The sequence below is a fragment of the Nipponia nippon genome, unplaced genomic scaffold, assembly GCF_047370975.1.
Source record: "Nipponia nippon isolate SJK-2023a ecotype South Korea unplaced genomic scaffold, ASM4737097v1 scaffold_8, whole genome shotgun sequence".
NCBI lineage: Eukaryota > Metazoa > Chordata > Aves > Pelecaniformes > Threskiornithidae > Nipponia > Nipponia nippon.
In genome coordinates, this window is record NW_028262402.1 from 19,186,245 (window position 1) to 19,207,321 (window position 21,077).

The 21,077-nt window shown below is 37.2% G+C and overlaps 1 long non-coding RNA gene across 1 annotated transcript; it reads right to left on the reverse strand.

Moving 5' to 3' along the window:
* Positions 1 to 4,373: 4,373 nt before the first annotated feature.
* On the reverse strand, positions 4,374 to 18,798 carry LOC148050473 (uncharacterized). Its single transcript, XR_015701076.1, has 6 exons — positions 18,724 to 18,798; positions 10,242 to 10,310; positions 7,032 to 7,063; positions 6,709 to 6,753; positions 6,393 to 6,437; positions 4,374 to 5,035 (listed from the first exon to the last, which is right to left on the reverse strand). It is a non-coding gene; the product is annotated as an uncharacterized LOC148050473 (long non-coding RNA).
* Between the last annotated feature and the right edge of the window lie 2,279 nt (positions 18,799 to 21,077).

Sequence of the window (21,077 nt, forward strand, 5' to 3'; positions counted from 1 at the left end):
AGGTCGAGGAAGGTGATTCTGCCCCTCTACTCTGCTCTGGTGAGACCCCACCTGGAGTACTGCGTCCAGCTCTGGGGTCCTCAGCACAGGAAGGACATGGACCTTTTGGAGCAATTCCAGAGGAGGGTCACAAAAATGATCAGAGGGACACCTCTGCTATGAGGAAAGGCTGAAAGAGCTGGGGTTGTTCAGCCTGGAACAGTGAAAGCTGGTGGGAAGACCTTATTGCAGCCTTTCAGTACTTAAAGGGGGCCTATGAGAAAGACAGGGACAGACTTTTTAGCAAGGCCTGCTGCAACAAGACAAGGGGTAATGGTTTTAAACTAAAGGAGGGTAGATTTAGACTGAATGCAAGGAAAAGCTTTCTCACAATGAGGGTGGTGAAACACTGGAACGGTTTGCCCAGAGAGGTGGTAGATGCCCCATGCTTGGAAACATTCAAGGACAGGCTGGATGGGGCTCTGAGCAACCTGATCTAGTTGAACATATCCCTGCCAATTGCAGGGGAGATGGACTAGATTATCTTTAAAGGTCCCTTCCACCCCAAAGCATTCTATGATTCTATGAAAATTAGAAGGCCCAAATCCTAACTAGAACTTAATTTGGCTACTGCAGTAAAAGGCAATAAAAGATGTTTCTATAAATACATTAGCAGCAAAAGGAGGGCAAAGGAGAATCTCCATCTTTTATTGGATGTGGGGGGAAAACAGTGACAAAAGCTGAGGAAAAGGCTGAAATACTTAAGGCCGCCTTTGCCTCAGTCTTTAATAACAAGATCAGTTGTTTTTGGTGTACCCAGCACCCTGAGCTGGAAGACAGGGAGAGGGAGCAGAATGAAGCCCCTGTAATTCAAGGGGAAATGGTTAGCGACCTGCGTCACCACTCAGACACACACAAGTCTATGGAGCCAGATGAGATCCACCCAAGGGTCCTGATGGAGCTGGCAGAAGCGCTTACCAAGGCACTTTCAATCATCTATCAGCAATTCTGGCTAACCAGGGAAGTCCCAGTTGACTGGAGGTTACCAAATGTGATGCCCATCTACAAGAAGGGTTGGAAGGAGGATCTGGGGAACTACAGGCCTGTCAGCCTGATCTCGGTGCCTGGGAAGGTCATGGAGCAGATCATCTTGAGTGCCATCACGTGGCACATACAGAACAATATAGTGATCAGGCCCAGTCAGCATGGGTTTATGGAAGGCAGGTCCCACTTGACCAACCTGACCTCCTTCTATGACAAGGTGAACTGCTTAGTGGATGAGGGAAGGCTGTGGATGTTGTCTACTTGGACTTCAGTAAAGCTTCTGACACCATTTCCAACAGCATTCTCCTGGAGAAACTGGATGCTCGTGCTTTGGACAGGTGTACTTTTTGTCGAGTAAAAAACTTGGCTGGTTGGCGGAACCCAAAGAGTGGTGGTGAATGGAGTTAAATCCAGTTGGCGGCCAGTCACAAGTGGTGTTCCCCAGGGCTCAGTATTGGGGCCAGTTCTGATTGATATCTTTATCAATGATCTGGATGAGGGGATCGAGTGCACCCTCAGTAAGTTTGCAGATGAAGGAGGTCAGGTTAGTCAAGTGGGACCTGCCTTCCATAAACCCATGCTGACTGGGCCTGATCCCCCGATTCTCCCGCACATGCTGCATAATGGCACTCAAGATGATCTGCTCCATGACCTTCCCAGGCACCGAGGTCAGGCTGACAGGTCTGTAGTTCCCCAGATCCTCCTTCCAACCCTTCTTGTAGGTGGGTGTCACATTAGCTAACTTCCAGTCATCCGGGACCTCCCCGGTTGACCAGGACTGCCGATAAATGATGGAAATTGGCTTGGCAAGCTCCTCTGCCACCTCCATCAGTACCCTTCATACAGAGATTGATGGAACTAGATTTGGGGACTTAGGATTTTTGGTTTTTTTCAGGTTTTTCTTTTTTTTTCCTTAATAATTTCAGAATACTAAGGCCTTTAAGTTACTGAAAATAAAATTTACTTTTTCTTAGCTATATAATCCTCTTTATCCCTCTAAAAACATTTGATACAAGAGAGTTTTAATTTGTTACATAGATCGCTATGCTCTTCTGTTTCTTATTTGGTTTTGGCTGTTAGCTATAATTTATCTAGGACTAAGAACAGCGCAGATCAACCATATTGTATACAGCACCAGCACTGCTGTTTCTTTAGATGATTTACCATATGAAAGGGACATGAGGGATATTAGAAAAAAGAAGATAGAATCTGAGCACTGCTTAATCTTGAAAGCAACATGTCCTTCTTGGCTTCTAATAAAGAAGGAAATTACCATGCTGTGTTCCAGGGGAAATGTTAATTGCCCAGATCAAAATATCTTTTAGATGCTCCTTATTAGAGGGGGGGTTTTTTTAGTAAATTTCTTTTTTTTTTTTTTTGCCTAAATGAGTTTTTCCTTTCATCTAATCTCGTTGTCTAGGAGGGGAAAAAAATGCAAGAGAGTAGGGAAGTAATTACTCTTCACCAGGGTGAAGTAACTCTCAGATTTGCTAGTGTGACAGATAGACAGCATAGCCATAACTAAGGTAATTTAAATTAAGTTAGATAGAGTTCCTCAAAAGCTGAAAGCACACTTTGATATCTAAATTGCACTGCATTTGTGCTTTGAACTTACAGTCACATTTTTGCAAAGTTTTGATAAGATTTTAAGCTGGTTTCAAGAAATGCTGTAAATAATTTGGATGTTAAAATACAAATTTCCTACAGATAATAGGAGTTAACGGCAGGTAACATTTGTTTAAAATATTTTTAAAAGCTGCCCAATTCTAATCATAGCACAAACAAAACCAAAAGATAAATACATAATATTTGCTTTGGTATCTAAATTCCCTTCAAGTTTCAGACCTGGACAATGTTGGATTGTGAATCCATAACCAGTGCCTGCATAATAAGTAATTACTAATGCCAGCTTAAGTTCCGATACCCTAATGACTTCTGACGGTCATTCTAGCCTTTCCACTGTATTAGTGAAGTTAAGAGCACTTTCTAAGTGTCTCTGTTGTTTACACAATTTCCTTGGCTAGAATATCTCTCCAAAGCAAAACAGCAAAAGCATTGTCTCCTCCATCACTCACCTTTGCACTACATAAGTCTCAGTATAAACACAATTCAGCGGGGAATAATTTCAAAGGAAGCTGTCTCAGTGAAGCATACAGAAACTATAACTTACTTTGCATAACAGAACTGTGGTTGAAAGCACTTTAGAGATCTAATAAAGCTCTGTGTGTACAGAAAATAGGAAGTAGCAACTAAGCAGTAAAGACGTTACGACTGTCTAGTAAGTTGCACCGTAATAATAGATTTATGCATTATAGTCTGAAATCATCGCTTGGGGATAGATGTATATTTGTACTGCCTCTGCCTGGGGCAGAGTTACATTTCTTCACAGCAGCCTTTATGGTGCTGTACTCTGCATTTGTGACCAAAACAGCGTTCATAACCCACCAGTGTTTCGGCTATTGCTGAATAGTTCTTGCACAGGATCGAGGCCTTCTCTGTTTCTCACTCTGTCCCCTCCAGGGAATACACCAGGGGTGAGCAAGAGCCTGGGAGAAGACACAGCCAGGACAGATGACTGAAACTGACCAAATGGAAATTCTATGCCATATAATGACATGCTCAACAGTAAAAATTGTATGTGTAGTCTTTCTAAAGTAACCAATGTTAGAGATGAGCTGGGCATTGATGTGCTGGTTGGAAATGGTGAGTAACTGCCTTTGTGTCACTTGTTCTTTCTTTCCTCTTTTCTTCACTTACTAAACTGTTTTTATCTCAACCCATAACTTTTTCTTGCTTTTGCTTTCCCAATTCTGTACCCCATCCCACTGGAGGGAGGGGAGAGGTATGTGGGAGAGTGAGTAGTTGGCTGGGTACTTAGTTTCTGGCCAGTGTCAACACATCTTTATATAAAGTCTATAGTTGTTATCTACTCGTGTGTGACTTCTTATGTGTTCTACAATTGATGACAAATTAATCTAAACAGCAAGAAGCATCTCTTTAACCAGCTTGCTTATTCAGTCCATAGATCATTTTGCAGAGTTTCCATTTGTTAGTGGTTTTGAGGCACAAAATACTTTAAAATTAGTAATATAACGAATAATTACTAGCTTTATGTACATCTTAAGGTAAGAACAGATATTCAGCAGTGAACACTAGCAATGGGAAAGCAGTTCTTTAAAATGTTATGCATTCACAGATCACCTGCTAAAACAGAAATCAGCACATCACTTTTTAAGTTTTGCTGTGCTGTCACTATGAAATCAACTGGTAGACATTAAAGCAACTATTCTCATAAAAATAATAGCATCCACTATTCTAGCAAACATATGTAAATAGCTCAGTATGTTTTGCATAAACCTTGGTTTAAGCCCTGGTTAACAACTGCTTTGAGTAAATCTGCATGGAGATTAGCAGTCAGCCTTCTGTACTTCTAAAGTCTTCAACCATATAAAGAAAGAGTGGCAATAATCACAAAGTATTCTCTGTTAACAAACCCATTCTGTAATTCTTGCAGTCCTTAAGATGATTTTTCTTTACATAACCACAACCTAAGAAAACCAAAACAGAAGTTCCCTTATGACTACAGCTACTACTGTTACAGGGTCAAATGGGTTGAAATACTTGGGAGTGACATGAGATTACCACAGCATGTGAAACAAATATTTGTTCTCCTGTTTGTAGATATTGTTACTGTCATAAGTCAGACCAATTATATTGTTACACTGATGAAATAATAATCAAATAAAAAATATTAATAGCAAATAATAAACACTCACACAGGTATTGTGTTTCCCCCTCCAAACTAATTCTAGAACATTTGGTAATAAATCATAAAATCCAATTTATATTATGTTTGTATCTCCACAAATAACATCTCTAACTGTGCGAACAGACTCTAGCGCTTCTGCATACACTCCCTGCTCCACTCAAACACCACTACACAGTAGAAAACAATCAGAAGAATTAATGACGTGATCTTCAAAATGGAGGACAGCAATCAGCTCATCATGCCCTAAAAGCAAGAGAAAGCAAACTATGTGTAGCCACTGGAGGAAACCTCTTTTTAAGAAATAATGAAGCAGAAAGTGCAAAGGAGAAAACCGTGGAATTTCCAGTTAGTCAAATGAGTTAAATACTCCCTCAGAGTTAAACTTTGGCACCCATAATTAATAAGCCACACAGAAACCCATCTACCTTGGAGGTCCTAAAATACTGAAACAGATATTTAAGACCAGTAAGGAACTATTTTGAGAATCTAGTCTGAAATTTTATGCCATACAGACCAAAACTCTGTAACCAACAGTCTCTGCGTCATTTGTCATGTGTGTGAACCTAGGACATTTCAAGTAAGGCACCTTGCACGTATACAGGCACTTCAACATCAGGAATCTTTATGTGATCCCTTTACACTATGTTCCAATTGCTGTCAAAAAGCTACCCTATTTCTAGTCTGAATGTCTAATTTCAGCCCCCCCAAAATGGATTTCAAAATGCTTGTTTACCTCCAAATGGATCTAAAGCTGGCTATTATCAGAAATGCTTTCCTTGAGTATATATAGACCATAATTAAGTTGCTTCTTAACCTTTTCTTTAAAAAACTGTATAGGTGGCTATTCCTAAATATTCCTTCTAAACCCAGTTATCAAACTTCCAGTCACTGTAACTTCATTTCAAATCCTCAACTTGTATCATTCTCTTGCTAGGACACCAGCAAGGAAGGTTCACCTCAAAAAACACTCTCATGGATGACAGCTGAAGAGAGTGCTGCTTTCCTCTCTGCCAAAAACCTTTCTGGCTGTTGCAGAGGACACTAGGCACACTTACACTATGAGAGGACTGGTGTAAATCCACTGACTCAGGAAAGTTGGTCCCACTTTAACACTGGCAAGAAATTAATCAACACTGGCACACTTCTGCCTTTGACGCTTTGTCTGTTGGCCACCTAATAAAAAGTATACCTTCGAAGTATCTTTGCAAGACAAATTGTAATAGGTAAAAACCTATCCAAACCACAATTAATGTCATATTTAGTACTCCTCCACTTAGAAGGATATATATTATGAACTACTTATTAAAGATGACCTCCCTGAAACTTTGAACCATTTTCTTCCTGTTCTAACAGATCAATATTATACAGCGATATTGTACATGTTAGTGAAAATACCTATACATGACATTTAGAAGGATATGAGCAAATAACTTAGGCACAGCAAGATTTTTTATTATCCTGGATACATCATAAGAATGAATCAGAAGCAATCCCCTATTCCCTTTCAGATATGGAACTACATGCCATGTGAAATTCTGTGACCTCGCAAAACATCTTACTGGCACTGATCGCCTTTATTAAAACTTCAGGAAGAACTTACCTCAAGATTTAGAATTTGGTGTAAGTAGCATCTTTTGCTTAAAGCCTGCAATGGGAAAGTTGTTTCAATTATTAAACTAACAGTTAGAGACTGCTGATCACTTCTAGGTTTTCAATCAATTCATAAGTGTCTCCTTAAAAAAAACATTTCCTTTGATCATGTATTTAAAGACAGTTGTCACTAAGCTGTCATTTAAATTAAACAAAATTGAAGTAGAATATTACAGCCTTATTGAAAAATATGACACGTTATTTCTGACAGCAGTATAAAATAACAGGCCATTTTGATAAATCCATATTTTGAACTTCATTCATACCTCAGCATGTGTTCCCATGTACACCGAACTAAACTTTGGCATAGCCTTTAAGAAAAAAAAAAAAAAAAAAAAAAAAGAGTGTTGAATTTCTTATACCGTTCTTAGAATTCTATCTAGAATTGCATCTTTGAAAGCCTAAGACTTTTCAAGCATGATGTGAAGTAACATGGAGTAAGGAAACAAAGGTCCTCCACCACATTAGCAACTCTGTACTTTCATTCAGCAGTAAATTTTGCCCATAAATAATTTTAATAAAGGTAAGATAATTTTAAGATTTAAGGTTTATTTTAATAAAGATAAGAGCACTTATTCATGTCTATTACCTTTCATCTGGGAAGATCTCTGTTCCTTGAACCTGTAGTAGGTATTCACAAGTCAGAACCATGCGCTCTGCCAAAGCCTCATCAACAATAGATTTATATATAGGAAATTACTCAAAGATCATGCAAGACATGGCATAAGAGGTCATTCATAGCTCATGAGCCTGTTTGATGCAGTTCACACAAGCCTACTGAAGACAGTTAAATTTCTGCCTTGGCGTAAATAGTATATGCAATGAATCTGAAACATTCACCAAGGCTTATGCCTGCCCTGAAACTTGCACCTGCTGCACACAGTAAATATTGGGTTACTTGATTAACAAACATCTTTAAAAAGGTACATAGGGAAGTTGCTGATGACTTACAAGAAAGATATTTTAAGACAATTGAGCTGGTTTTGCCTAATAGAAGGCTGCATTATCTCAATACTAAATCTGTTCTGCAGGTCACATATTCCCATACTAAACTGTAAAGGGATCTTTGCAAGCTTTTACATTTTTGTAGCATCATTTTGATTTGCAATTAAAATGACACCAGTTTCTGCACAGGCTGATATTTAATACAAGATTTCTAATATGGTGAAAACCATTTGCTGTCATTCAAATCTCTTAGTAGAAAAGCTTTTCTACTCAAATTTGCTTTTGTTCCTCCTAACTCAGGGGGGTGGCAGGGGAGAGAGAGAGAGAGTTTACCAAAGGCAATGGAATCATATAAACTCAAGAGGCAGTGACTAAAGAATGACATGCTCAAGAAGTAAAAATTTATTGTCATACCAGGGGGTGGGGGGAGTAGGTATATTTATTTTTTTGATCAAATGAATATGCAGCCTCTTCACATTTACTTGGGAGAAAGAAATGAATGATTTAGAAAAGCAATTTTTCCTGCCTTTTATTCTATTAAAAAAAATATTAACTAACAAATGCAGTATGGGTAAGGCAGCAGCAATTTTATAGGTGTTAGTAGGTGGTAAATGCGAAAATTCTTGTTGAGTCTGACCTTGATTTCCAACATTTCTTAAAACTTCACCTGTTTTAATCCAGGATTTTAAACATTACAAAATTATTTTATTTCCTTAGGTAGATACAGAGAAGTTCCAATTTTCATGGTGTTTCAACAAGTTTTGATAGCTCTGCTGAATTTATACATACCAAGTTGCTGAGTCCTCCAGAACCACATTTGCTACTTCACTTGTACTCATAGTTTATTATTACAGAAGTGTACTTTATAAAAGCCTTTATACTTCAGTTACAGCAGCAAAAGAAGACTTTTAAGCTGAACTTTTGACTGAAATTGGGTTTATTTTAGAGATTTTAAGGAAAATGTTGCTCTAAGATTTTCCCACCTGAGCTACCAGTATTGGATCCTATGTTTTGCCATAAGTAAGGCCTGTCACTATCACTGTTTTTAAATTTATAATGGAAAAAAACAGTGAGGCATCTTACATTCTAGTAGAATGATTGATGACTGCTTCTAACAAAATCCTTAAAACTTTGTTTTGGCATGAGTTTATGTAATAAATGACGTTTCAAAACATTACAATGGAACTCCTCCCTCTAGTGCAGAACTTGTAAAGAACATGAAACATACTCAGATTCTCCATAGATAACAAATTATTAATTTGTAGTCTTAATACCACCTGCATTTTAACACATGATGTTCTTTCCTATCACCAATTTACCCTGCTTAAGAAGTCATTGTTCAGAGCTATTCATTCAATCAAGAAAGAGCATGATGACACTCTGAAGGAGACAGTGTTAGTAAAATATTTATTCCAAAATAAATCCTCCATGATGTCCTCAATCATTAGGTATTTGCATTTTTTAAAATCAAATTATCTTTTTCAGTTAGTGATCAATCTGCCCATTTCTCTGTCCCTTTCTAGTATCTGCTTTATCATACTAAGTACCAAAAAGATCAACAATGAAAGATGTAGGGTGATGGTCTTGATTCTTAGTTTAGTTATTATGCTTTAATGACAATATTCATCAATTATCTGCAGAGTTCATCTGGAATAAGATCTTCCAGTTTTTGAGTTAATGTAATAGTTATCCAAAACAATCTAGCAAAAAAAACCAAAACCAACCAAGCAAGCAAACAAACCTGAACAAACAAACAAACATACAAACAAACAAAAACAACAAAAAACCAAAAGGCAAGTCATCAGCAGTGGTTTACAATTAGTGGACCTACAGACTAGTTTAATATAATAAGTACCTTCTATAGAACAGCAACTGTGGGTTATTACAAGTCATTTATGAGTACTTCAGGACTATAAAGATTAAAGGACTATAAAGATATGTAGAACTAACTCACATTACTTTAAAAGAACACTAAAGATTCAATTAAATAATTAATTGTATTGGGTCTGGCTGGGATTTTCACACTGACAAATTGGACAAAATCAGGTTTCAGCAATACAAACATAAGAACATGTTAGAACATTATTTTCTCCAATTACTACATTTAGTTTGAATAAAAGTTCAAGTACCAGTAGTATCTTACATTATAATTATCAAAGTTGAAAACACCAGAGGTAAAAACTACTATGAAAAATATTCCCATTATGTGAAAGTAATGGTTTGATGACAACTTGCCACTTTTCAATTTCTTTGTCAGAAAGATGTTGTTTGGTCACAATATTACAAATTTAGTTTTATTTTAATATCTGTGATAATTTGGTGCGTCAGATATTAACACCGCACACATGTTTAACAGGTCAAAACCATAATCTTAGCATGAGATTTTTAAGTGTTTCCAACACAGTAAGAACAGTGCATAGCTCAGAGGAAAGAATGCAGCTGAAAAGTGAGGGTCAAAGAAAAAAAGGTGATTATACACATCGAAGACGACCACCATCACAATACTATTGTTATAAACTATTAACTATTATCAAATAAAATACTTCAGATAGTTTGCTAGTGTAAACTGTTCCAAGTTTACAGAACTATACTAATTTCATAGTTAATAAAAGTTACACTGTCCCTGGAGAACACCCATGGTTCTAGTTTTCACAAATGCTGATTGTTCCACCTATGGTTTTCTAGAGTTTGTTTCATAACAGTTGTAAATTATGTGTTTTTTTTTCCCTGAATTTTACTAGTTTTTCATAACATACACTATTTCAGACAAAATTAAACCCTTATACTACTTTGTAAACTCAAACTCAGTAGTTACATACTTTAAAGAGTTTTAAAATATGGAGAAGTTACCTACATGGAATTAGTTTCCACATGGAATTTCCACTGAAGAGCAGGTTACTTCAAGAAGAAAGAAGGAAGGCTACTAATTAAAGAAAATTCACAGTATTAAAGAAGTTTGAGTTTTCATTTCAAATATTACTAATTACTAATGAATTCACACTTTGATAAGTGAAGTTTTTTTCAGGTTTGACTTCTCTCACATGACTGTGATATACCGAGTAAAAAAACAGTTTTAAAATAGACATTTAAAAATCAGTATGAGAAATCTTCAATTACATCATTTTGAAGGTAAACCTCTGCTGTCTACCATAGGATATCTCACCAAGCATAATCCATCTCTATTCCTGTATCCAAGAAAATTTTGCTTAATTGCCAGATGTGTCTCACACAGCTGTGTGATCACAAGCAATTCACAATCACTATTTATCTTCCCACTTTCATAAACACAACTCTGGAACTTTTTTCATAGCAACAGAGTGTACCAAAGCAAGGCACATGCACATACTTATCTTTATAACTTGAGGCACTCTGTCTTCCTCACTAGTCTTAACATTTATCTCATTTTTGGAGCTCAGGAATAAAATCTAATAAATATACAGAATAAGTAAATAGCTTTCTCCCTTTGAGTGCTATGCATGCGCTTCCTTAATGTCAGCATATATTTAAAATGATTTATCAAATTTCTTGGTACATCATATGGAATGAAAATAAACTGAAGGTAGCACTCATTCCTATTCTACACAACCATGGTATTTAATATTGCAAAAATATCTTCCTGTCTGGTATTTATAGCCAAAGTCAAACTCGAAAGTTAAGGGCACTATTGGACTTACATTTCTTGGACTTTTAAAACACAAATTGCTATTTTATCCTAATCTAAGATGTTCTTTTTCTTTTCTTCAACTAAAACTCAGTACTCTGTCTATTCTAAATTCAATAATCCAAATTATTTTTTAAACAAACTTTTGACATCTAAAAGATGGAGAGAGGGCAAAGCAGAGTCTCTATATTTGAAGTCTGTGTGTGTAGAAAGATGTGGTAAAATTTCTTGTCTATGAAAGTATCTTCAATAACAAAAAAAAAAATTAAAGCAGCATTTTGCGTGAACAGCTGAACTGAGGTGTGTCATTTAATATGAACATATTTTTTTGTATCTGTAATAATAGTGAGAATCATCATGATACCATATACTGCAGCTAAAGATCAAGAGAATTAACTAGGTGAGCACTAAAGGTTTATTTCAAATGAAGACACCTGGTATGGTTCACTAATTTGGTCATATTATTGTATTCCCCACATCTTCAATGCCAAAAAAAAAAAATTCTTCAATAGCAAAATTTTGGGGCTTGGGTGTTCTTTTTTTCTTTTTTAAATGGATATTCCAAAAATAGTAGATGTATTTTTGCAGTAGGATTTCTAATTCATGTATTTGTATATGTATTTCCCAACTAAAAGATTGGATTAAGGCTGTCCATATATACTTGATCTGACATTTTCTAAACTTTAAATTGTCAATTTCTTTAAATGATTAAGGGCGTCTTAAAGACAGTCACATATTGAAGTGACACAACACTGCTGCTTTACCCAGTATACAGAGGAATGTTTGGTATCCATATCACTGAATGTTCTCCATTTAACAACACAGAATAGCCAAATGCACTCCTGCCATGAATATAAAGGTATTAATTTCCTCTGAGGCTTTTCTTTAACAAACAATATTATTGTATCTTCTTGTTTCATAATAATCTGCTAAGCTTGATGAAATCTCTTTGAGGTACAGCAATGCTTTTACTTCTGTTCTGCACGTAGAGAGCCATACTGCAGAAACTTAGACAAGATGTCCAGTACTTTTGCAAGCCTAATTTGAAAAATCCAGGAGCTGATCTGCCACCATCCCAACACATAACTTTACTCATGCTGTTGTCTTGAATATCATGCCAAAAGCAAGCACATGCCCAACCTTGCAAACATATATATAAAACCATACATGGTTCCTGGTTCCTTACTGCCACCTGTTTTGGGAGACTTTTAAATTTCGAACACTGAGTCTTATTCAGGTTTGAAACAGGTTGAAACCTTTTGCCAGTTCCCTCCAGAACTTGTATGCCTTAATGAAGGATGGGAAGTTCTGCTAGTTGTGGAGGGGCCAGTTGTTCCCAGCCTCCTCTGATGGAAAGACAGGCAGAGCAGAGCTTGAGTTCACAGCCAGATCCATACCTCCTGCTTTCTGCTGCTACACAGCTTTTTACATTTTACACATGTAAATGCAAAGATAGAAGAGCACAACTTCCTGCAATACAATACAGTGTTCTTATTTCTAATCATCAGATCCCTCAGTCTTGCCACACAGCCAGCAATTTACTAGGACTTCCTCAGGAAATGGAGGACCATCTCAACAAATGACTTTGTTAGGGCCATCAAAAGGAAGAGATAATTGCTAAATCTTTGTTGCATAACCCACATCTTGGTGCACACATAATTCATGGCCCTCCATGGGACAAAAATCAGTCCTGAGATGTGTCTCCTGAGCTGTAGAAGGACTATTCAGTCCTAGAACAAATACTGCGTACTCCCTTCGAGGGTCAGGAGTGCCACTATTACTTGGATACATATCCAGCTACTCTCAGCCACCAGAAAAAAATTCTTACTCTCAGAATTTTGGAGTACCAGTTCTCAAGCAGCCTGAGCAGCTCAAGTGGAGGTACAATATGAAACCTTTTGGAGATACTTTTTGGAGTTCTGGTTACTGTGAAAGTGTCCCAATATCTTAGTGTATTGGGTCTACAAGGCAACATTTTGGTAGCTGGTGTGATCTGCAAAGGTGGCCTCTGTGACGAGAGGCCAGGGCTGCTCCGTGCCAGGCACAGCTGGTTCCAGCCAGCTCCAACCCACCGTTCCAGACCCACCACAGGGCACAGCTGAGCCGCTCAACCAAGATGGTGCCACCTGTAGGAAAATTTATTTAAGAAATGGTAAAAAATGCTGCATAACAGTTGAGAGAGAGGAGTGAGAAATACGTGAGACAGCCCTGCAGTCATCAGGGTCAGTGAAGGAGGGGAGGAGGCACTCCAGGCACTGGAGCAGAGATTCCCCTGCACCATGTGGGAGAGACCTCAGTGGAAGTGTTATTCCCCTGCAGCCCATGGACAGTCCATGCTGGAGCAGGTTTATCCTGAAGGAACCATGGCCTGTGGACAACCCATGTTAGAACAGTTTGTGATGGACTGTATCCCATTGAAAGGACCCACCCTGGAGCAGGGGAAGAGTGTCAGGATGAAGAAGTGGCAGAGAGGAACTGTTATGGACTGATCCCAGCTCCCATTCCCCATACCCCTGCGCTGCTCAGGGGAAAGAGGTAGAGGAGTTGGGAATGGAGTGGGGGAATGAGCCTGCAAAAAAGCAAGAGGGTGAAGGGAAGGTGGTTTAGTTTTTTTGTCTTTGTTTCTCACCATCCAACTCTATTTTAATTGCCAATAAATCAAATTTTTTCCTAAGTCTAGTCTGTTTCCCCTGTGACTGTAATTAGTAAGTGATCTCCCAGTCTTTATCTCTACTTATGATCTTTTAATCTTATTTTCTCCCCATCCTGCTGAGAAGGGGGAGCGGCTCTGTGGACATCTGGCAGCCAGGCAAGGTCAACCCATCACATGTAGTGGAATTTGTCACCATGAAGAAACATAAGAGTCAGATAAAAGGATTCACTTTCATTGACAGACAAGGTATAAGGACAAAATAACTTGTTTACTTAAAATTGCAGATTGCAGCAGAAACAAACAAAAAGAAAATGTTAAAATTCACATTACAATTTCTCCTGAGCCATGCCACCTTCTAAGTAAGTCTATGAGGCTTTCTAAATTGCCTCTACAGTTCACACCTGCCATGAAATCACAGAACTTTATTGCTCCTGCTCTCACATATGGCTTGACATTTTCTAGCAAATGATGTAAACCCTGTCTTCCTGTTTCCTTGCCTCTTGTGACCAGACAGTGGAGTCTTAAATGATAGCCTGACAGCAAAGTTGTTTCTCTTACCTTTCTTTGGGTTTTAGAGTTGACTTAGCCCTCTTCTACCTCAGTTAACAGATTCCTGGCTCTAAGGTGTTTCTTTCTGCTCAACTGAGTTCTCAGCTCTGCAGTCATTAACTTCTATAATCTTTTGGCAGAAGAATTAAAACTCAGTATTGATAACTTAAGAAAGAAATTTTATCCCAGCTTGTAGGCAAGACCCTGAGACAGAGATCTATATTTCAATATGTTAATGAACTGTCTCAGACAAGGCCTTAAAAATTTCAGAAGGTCCCATTGCCCATTTTTATTTACATTAGCAGTAAATGAATTATGCAATTAGTGTCTTGAGAAAATAAACACAGTCAGAGACACTGTTATGTCTTTAGTGTCTTGCTGTAAAGTCCCTGCAGATTAACATTTTTGAGACATTTTTGCATCTGCTGCTATTATATGATTTTAATTCTCATTTTGTTTAAGTACTTCTAGTTTTCATTTTCTTACTATAATCTGGGGTAATACTGCCCCACAGGAAAATTGAGGATCAAATTCTTAATGACAGTACAAACACTTTGTAGGAATTCATATATTTTGCACTTGTTGCAACTCTTCCTAGCTTCAAAATCATTGCTTTTCACCACTCTCTATAACAAAGAGAAAGTTATGGGTCTAACCCCAATTGCTACTATACAGCAACTATATTGCTATTATACAGCAATATAATGCGGGCCTTTTCAACTCTGCATGTTTTGTATGTTATATGGTTAAGTACAGTAGGGTGATTCCTCTTTCAGACAGAGCTCCTCTTTACCCTCCCTTTAGTAACTGGAAGAAACAGTTCACATATGATTCCTTTGATTTCTTTGGTCTATTTTTCCCATCAGCAGTAAGGTCAGCCAATCTTCAAAAACTGAAGTTTCAAACACTGAAAACACTCAGTTACTTTTTATAAACTTATTTACACCCAAAAGTGCTAAAAGTACTGAAGTACTAAAAGACTACTCGTTAGTATAACTGCTACCATGACCTACCCATTATACTGGTACAATTGAGAGGGGAAAAAAACCACTTTCTTATACAACTTGGACAAAGCCTAAGGCAATACATGATTTCAGTTGCTCTAGTGAGAAAATTGCATTACTCTAGTACGCAAAAGGCATAATGTTCAAGGTTTTGGCCAAGTAGAATATTTAGACTAGTGTAACATATATTGGGTTGTTAACATTAATGGGTAAGAGTAGCTGATGGGAAGCTCCAAACATCTGTTTGTAAAGGTTTGTAGTGTATGCTATGTCAGGTTGGGATATGAGTAGGGGAGGCTTGTGACTGAAACAGCTGTGCAAACAAAAGCTCCAGGTGTAAATATAGTGTCATACATAATGTCATATAGTTATGTCACTTTATGCCTCTTAATTTCTAGTGAATTACAAAACCCAAGACTACAGTGACATGTTACAAAGAATGGGCATTTTATGCATAAGGTCACATAACAATAATGCTTATCAAATGAAAAGTAGGTTCCCAGTAATACATCGTCACAGACGAGGGCCTACAGCACAGAAAAATGCCTTATGGTGCGAGTTCATTAAGTGAAGGTGCATATTCCCTCATGCCTGCTCAGTACCATGCCTTTTGCTATGGCACTTCACCTGCTATGTGTATTTGGCCAACACTCTAACAACCAGGCCAGCTGGCCAGCCAGCTGAATATGGGAGGACTGATCAGGAAGGACACCACTAGAAGTTCATAAGACATCATAATGCAAACAGGAAAAGCAAGAAAGGGGACAGATGAACAAGACCTGTATGATATTACTGTTGCAAACCCTGAAAAATGAAATCTACCCTAAAAATAGTATAACAGCTTTCTAAAACAGACTTATGGCTTAAGCCTACATGTAGAAGCTGACATTTTTTGATTGTTCAAGAGATGTTTTAAGTAACTTTAAACTTAGATTTTTAGGGGTGTTTTGCAAGTGGGCAGTAGAGAGACAGTCTTTGAAAAACTGGCTAGTTTCTTTCCCATGCATTACTGACACTCTTCTTCTAGTAGAGCTTCCTAATGAAAAAAACATATGGTTGCATTGACTGTATTTACTTTTTCATTCCCTATGTTCTTCTGCAATAACTTTTGAAATCAGCTAGCAAGTTCAACCAAGTCCATCAGAAGTGCTGGAGCTCTGAAAATATAAAGTCTGTGATTATAAAGAGAGGTCTAAATGAATGCCCCTGCTATCAGCTGGTATCTGACAAGGCCAAATCAGCCTCCTCCTGCCTTCCCCTTCCTCGCCCTGGAGCACAGTACAGTTTGTGGACATGAAAAGGAACTTGAGGTGTTAAGGAGTAGGAAAGGTCAGGGAACAGAGCAGAGATTTAGATGGTGGTACATAGGATACAAGTTTGCAGAAATAAATATCTTAGCTGTTCCCGGAACACCTATCTGGTTTTCTTCTTTCTTGGAGACTGCCAGGTACAGTGTGAACCTGCAGCAAAGGTAACTAGTCCCACTCTGTAAACAAGAAAAAGGTAGCTACTAGCTGGTATGCTTATGGCTGCATCTGCTCATGTCATCATGTTTTCTTTTCTAAAAATAGCCAGCTCTGTTTTTACATTCAAAGCCTGAAGGACTTCAAAAACCAAAGTGCTCTTTTGAAATAAGATACCTATTTTCAAAGTGCTAGGTGAGAATCAAAATAAGCTGTATCCTGCCTTGGACGATGCTACTGAATCCATATACTTTTCCAGGTAATTGAAGCACCCAATAAACATTGCAAGAATGCACAAACTGCCCTAAAGGAAAAATGGTGGCAAGTGGAAACATAGTCTGAAGATGCTGCTGTTGCTCAGCAATGGCTTGCCACTGGCATTGGAACTGCTCTGGTGTATAGGACCAGGAAACACAATCGCAGCATTAACCATTTGTACAGCTACAAATGAGGTATTACTAGGCTGCCTACGGTGATGATTATCACATGCAAACCAAGTAAGGCTTGGAGATTACAATATTCTGAAATTAGCTTTATTTAGCTGACTGTTGCTCCCCACCCTTCTTCAGTTTCTCTTGATTCCTTTGATCTTGGACAAAACTTAGATATGTCAATGACTTATTTGTTAATTTTTAATTTATGAGCTAATTTTCAACTAAAATTAGAACTAGGAAGCAAATTTAGAACACTTAACAAAATCAGTTAATTATGAATATAATCACTTCAAAAATGAGACCATTTGAAAACAAATACTATCAGAGCCTCAAAGTCAGAGTTAATATACTAAAAAGATATTGGTCCACTTATAAAAGCTTCACTAATGTTACCTGCCTTTCTAAAATCAGGCATTATTGTATTTAGCTCCAGCCTCAAGTAGCACACCAAAAAGCCTGCTAGTTGAAGTATAGGCAACTTCAAACACATATCTTTACAGGGACTTGTTCATTTCACCTGGGCATTTACAGTATTTATTCTGGCTTTTAAAAGTTTTCTTTAAGTTACCTTGTAGACTAATTCAATACACATGTATGATAGACACCTATAAACCAGAACTTAGCAGAGGTCGTTGTTAGAACAGTTACCGCTTCCTACCATCAGCAACAAAGAAGGCTTTACTAGATTCCCAAACTAAAATAGCAAGAGCTCTGTCTTTGGTAGCCTCTTGGCTTTTGTATGTACTAAGCATGTGTGTCAGGTCCCACCTGCAGCTGCCACCACCTCCCCCCCGCCCTCCCAAAGAAAAAAAAAACAAAAACCACAACCAACAGACATAAAACTATCCATTTCCTAATATAAATATGGGCTAAGGCTACAACTTTTAGGAATTACAGTAACAGCTGTAATTGCACCTTCATGAGCAAACAATCCGAGACTGTTGAAAACAGTGGGAAAAATTGAGAGCATAGGCCAAAGAGAAATAAATTCATAACAAAGCAAGGCCATCCACATTGCATTCATATCAGAAAACGTCCTTCCCTTTCCAGACACTCCAAAACTATAGGAAACTAAAGACTGGCAATATCATCACAGAAAGAAGATATCAAAGGTAATTAAGAGAAAACAGTCTATTTCTTTCATTACTGGATTCCAAAGCACAAGTAAACAAATGAAAAAAATAGAACTAACTACATGACAAGCTCCTCTTCTTCTCAATAGAAAAGTTTCTTATTTATTTTTAAAATCCTGTGAAAGAATTACTATGTACATGATCAGTCTGACTTGAAAGATAAAAAGGCTATAGAAATAGCATAACAAGAAAATAGCCATGTTTAAAACTATCATATGACACTTCTTTATACAAAGACTACTTGTGGCTTGAAGGATCATTACTGTGAGTTTCTTCTTTAACTCTGGATGCTAGATTTATTATTTTTATCTGCAAACACATAAATGCTTACTGTGATTAAGCAAGTCTCCAGGAATTAATTTCTTTCTCCTACTCCAGAATATAGTCTAAAGCAGTCTACTGTTGTCTCTGCAAGAAATAGTCACAGGTTTGTCTTTACCTTGAAAATACCAAGGGTTATTGCCTAAGAGAGAGAAAAAAGAAAAAGTTTACTTCAATCTCAGTTTACACTTTCTCCAGCTAAACATTGAGAAGATTACACTAACTGACACCATACTTATAAGGCAGGCAAGTTCTACACCCTGCAGCTGCTTTTGGAGACAATTAATGCCTCCAACAAATAAATGGTAATGTAGACAGACCAAAGAAAACAGTAGTCTAGAGAAAAGTGTGAACTTTTCTCAGCTGTCCTGATGGATGTTAACTTTAAAGCCTCATTATAACCAATTAAATGCCACTGGTTTAGTTACTACTTTGATCTTCTCAGCAAAACATTCAGCCAATGCACTGATCCAATGTTTCTGTTCAGATGCTCCAATCACATACAGATACTCTGTCCAGAGAAGGCAGAAATTTGTAAAAAGTTCATTAAATTGTACTATATATGAGGTGTGAGTAAAGCTTTGAATCATACTTGCCCAATTATCAGTTTGTTGTTCAATTTAATTAAACTCATATAGTTAAGAAAATTTATGCATACAGTTTTACCAGGTGAAGCTGTTAGTTTATTTTAACTTGAAAATAATTTACTTGAAGCTGATGTACTTATGTAATTTTTTAAGGCATTGCATAAATAATTTAAGAAATGCGTAAACAAATTATTAAAAAACCTATGCTTAGTTGGTCAAATTTAGCCAATTTATTTAACTAGCCACTAGGATTTTTTATTTTTTCTTCCATATTTCCAGTTTCCATGCTCTGCAACTAACAAATCTGTCTGCATTTTAAGTATCTACTGATTAATGACATTTAGAGCTAACAAAACTTTGTATCTTACTATGATGTAGGTGTCTACACACAAAACTGTTTTGAAATAAATACTTCTGATCAGCTGTATGTGAAGGCAAGACCTAAGCAAGTAGTGGATTTAAACTAAACTGATTTCTAACAAGAGTACTCTGAAAGTGGCCCACAGACTAAACAGATAAATTTAGACTGGCTTTTTCCTCCTAGAACTTAATCTTTTTCTTTTATTTTTCTTTTAGCAATTTCTGTAAAACAAGTGATTTTTTTGTCACTTTTGTTTTCTTCTAAATCTTAATCTCCCTAACCTTTAGCATTGTGCAGCTGGATGATTGATGAGGCCCAAGTGAGGATGGGAGGTAAATGAGAAGGGTTTTTTGGGTGCAGTAAATAAAAGAGCTAGGAGGAGTGAAGGAAAAGGCAAGAAAGATGTAGTATTTAGGTGACAGGATAATGATTGGTTTAGCTACATAAATTGATATTGATGGTTTCTTAGTAGAAGGGAGAATGTAAAATGAAATGGAATAACAGTAGGGGTACAAAATGAATGAAAAGCAGGCAAACTAGGCTACGCCTGCTGCATGTAATATCTATTGAGAAGAAAGAAAATCTTTGTTGTTGTATTATATGTATTATTGTGGTCTTTGAGCTCTTCAGGGCATGTTTTAGAATTAATTGAAGAGTAGAAGGAGAAAAATCAAAGTACTAAGAGTGGTGGGGGAGTTGTTCAGAAAGAAGATAAGAAAAAAGAAGAAAGTAGTACATAACTTAGTGCATAGTTAAATGTTAAGGATATATCTTGCCTTACTAAAGACTGCTAGATCCAGTATTTAAGGCTTCACTGCTTTAAAAAGGAAAAAGCTTCTTTGTCCAGAAGAGCTTCTAAATATTAAGAATAGAACAGTGATAAATCTTCTCTTTAACATAAGATACTGTGATAAACATGAACCACTACCACTATTAAAAAGATCTGTTAAGATAAATAAACTGAAAACATAGACACTGAGATAGATTGGGCTAACTGTGTAACAGTACACCTAACTCGGATCATGTATTGATTATGTTTTGTCTACAAGCACAAATCCAACTCAAGAACAGCAGGGCTATAGGGGTGAGGTAAATCAGTGACACCTTAGGCACAATAAATATTCTCACCCACATCCTGGAAGCATACTGAGATGCCAGAAACCTGTAATACACTTTCAGAAAAAGACAGCTTATTCCCATGGGTGATAGCTTTTCTGTAATAACAAAAAGCTTTGTCCAGTTGTCCTTAAAATGTTGTGGGTCACAGGTATTTGTCTCTTGATACAGACTAAAAGCTATGTGTATCAGAAGTTAGTATTACTTCTGGTGTGAAATGCTGCTAAGACAGGAATGTCATGCATACTTTACTATGCCACCTGGGAAAGAAGGAATTAGTTAAAGATGCAATACAAACAAGTTGTGATGTGAAAGAAAAAATCCATCTCTTAGAGAGATGTGGAGAAAGATCTCCAGATACTGTTGCGTCAATTTCTAACCACTTTAAGTAACAATTGCTGCTATTAT